Source organism: Triticum aestivum, chromosome 6D, assembly GCF_018294505.1.
Source record: "Triticum aestivum cultivar Chinese Spring chromosome 6D, IWGSC CS RefSeq v2.1, whole genome shotgun sequence".
NCBI lineage: Eukaryota > Viridiplantae > Streptophyta > Magnoliopsida > Poales > Poaceae > Triticum > Triticum aestivum.
The window spans coordinates 493,394,003-493,396,999 of NC_057811.1; positions in this window are offsets into that span (position 1 = coordinate 493,394,003).

A 2,997-nucleotide genomic window follows, 5' to 3' on the forward strand; every position below is an offset into this window, starting at 1 on the left:
TTGGAGAATCGGACTGTCTTGAGGCCTGTTGGCGCCCGCCTCTCGCAGCTCCTTCTTCTTCTACCTCTCGTTGTCTCTCACAACTCTCTCTTCTCTCAATAGCACAAGAACGCACACACACATGGGAATAGACACACATGGTGACATACACAAAGGAGAAAACCAGCCGCTGCTTTGCCGAGAGGCTCCGTCCTTGATGAACATACTGACTAGTACATCTTTGGTGCTGCGCTCACAACACTTTTTCCATTCACTCAAAGGGAACTATTTATACAAGGACACGATGCATGTAGCAACAACCACCATGCACCACTCACGCGACTAACCTGTTGCCTAACATGCACACACGCACCTAGACATGCATGCGATCCACGGTTAAGCCACAGAGCGGCTGATCCGATTAGTAGTCTCCACTAACTACACGCATGCATAGGTCCTGGGCTTGTATTGCGTCTCCACAACGGCCGCAAGACCCAGCGAGAACAAGCATCCATGCAGCCGGCCGGTATTAACAAACTTATGCAGATTAGGCACACAACCACACTAGCTACACGTTAGTGCCACATGTCCACGACGTGCTTTGTTGGTTGGCTCACACTTGACTAATCCTAACAACGCATGCATGTATATACACAAACAAATGGCTGCCAATCCGTCCGCTGCACTGCACACTCTATCCCTTTGTGCTGCGCTCTCTGCCGATTCGCCCCCTCTGTCACGAGTTAATACATGCAACTAGCTAGGACTTCGTCAACTACTACAACTAGTGTCATGCGAACACAAATAAACATGAAGTAATCAGCTAAACAACAAGATTAACTCTAACAAGGCCGTCAACTTGTTGAGAAGCTAAGAAATTGATAGGTCAGGAAACTCCTTGATCTAGGGGATCCAAAGGAAACTGCTTGAACGGAATACTAGTATTACTCATATACGTCGCACTCAAAACAATACAAGCCACTCTATGGCAAGTTATGGTAGGGTTTAGAGCCGCACAACTTTTTGGTTAGGTTCAGGACCTGATGAGGTCATAAAACTTTGTGAATTTGACTGTAATCCAACTGTTTGAGTAATACAAGTATTTTCCCCGCAAAAAAAATCCACATCTCACTGTCGTCATGAACGACCAATCTACGGTCCGAACATGTCCACCATCTCTGTCGTATGATCATTATTATTTGACTTCTGCTTCGGTACACCCCCTAATTATTTTGAAAAGGGTAATTCCATCCATCCATGTAGATTAACTGTTAATTGAGATAAACTTTATTGAGACGAGAAATTAGTTGAATTTCAGTTAACAAATAAGATGATTAGACCGAAAAATAAAGGAACGATGGCTCAGACCTGTCTTCGTCTATCGTTTCTTGAGTCGTTCGTGGAATAGAAAACCTGCTGCTAGTGTGACCATGCATCTTGCGACGGCGAAACCTTGCTATGCAGCAGCTGCTTCGTGAAGTAGCCTATCCTTAGAAGAGCTTACTCTTTTCCCTAACAACTTGGTTATTGGTGTGTTGACATGCTGTTCGTGTGCACGGCCGCACGTGCACCACCATATGTGTCCCAGCGACCCAGCCATTGGCGAGGCTACCAGCGGACTCCTATTACCAAGCGCGCATCTCGCTTGATACACACATCATGTTATTCTATCATGCAATGGAGTTGCAGATCTCCACCACTTTTCTTGGCACCATCTCAAAGCTCTCCATCGACTGTAATGGCAGCTTTCTCTCTCCTCTATTTCAAAATCAAAACAAAGAAAGAGGAGATGTTTTTTCTCGTTTGAAAGGCCGACTTGGTCCTCCTATCTCACATCTCCTCTTCGCTGATGACAACATCTTATTTGCAAAGAGTAACACACGTAGTGTGGATGCATTGTGTTCAACTTCGGATGTGTACTGTCATAGGTCTCAATCAATCTATGGTAAGGTTTCCTTGGTTGGTTCATTTGTTGCTATATACACTCATTACTCTTTAATAAGTGGTTCAATCTCGCATCCTTGTAACTAAGGCTTCATTTGGCATTGTGATGGACTCGGGTTACCTGCCTTTCCTTTTCCTACTTTAGTCTTCCTTTGCCTCACTTTTTATCGAGCTACTTTGGTGCCAAACTTCACATCAAATATAATTATATAAAATAAGTACATCAAATTACATGTCAACAAATTGTTAAATCGAAACACAAGCTAGTGATCCAAGCTGAGAGTGTGGGTACCATTAGAGCGGTCAAATCTAGAAGCTATATCATTAGCTGCTGGAACAAAAGGACTGATAAATATATTTCCGTACCATCTTCCAATCTTGTTAGTCAAATAAGTACCTTTTGACGAGCTGGTTAAAACCGTGCAGCTGAAATTAAGAAAGGAACCAGCCGGGGGGGGGGGGGGGGGAGGGAGATCATCAATTGAGTGTGTATATACACATCCATCATGGATGGGGCATGCATGAATTATTTGTATTCGGGTAGCTCCCTCCCTCCCGCCCGGCCTCCCCCTCCCTTAATTGGTTAATTAACCACCGCATCACCACTGCCTTATGGATTGATCGATCATAATTAGTCCGACTCAATCTCAGCGTCTTGCTCGTGCAACACGCCGAGTGGTGGATGAGCCTTTTCTTTTGCATGCATGTGTACGTCTGCGTCGGCGTCTGGGTTTTTGAAAGAAAAAATGGAATGAAGAAACATTCGTGATAGACAGAATCAAGCAGAGCTGGCAGCTGGGTAAGCTAAAAATGACATGTCTACTGTTTCCATGCAACGTGGCATGGTCCAGGGAAGCTCGAGGCTCATATATAATAGTTCATCTCGTGCACCTGTTAAGAAATTAATAATTGCATTCCATGTTCTAGCCGACCGACCTCGCCCACTTAAGTCTTAATTCCACTGAGAACCCTAGGTAGCTACTACCTTCTCGTCCTGGTTTATTGGCCCCTTACTATTTTATGCCAAATTTTGATTACGGATTTAATTAATAAATTGTAAATGCATGTTTCAAA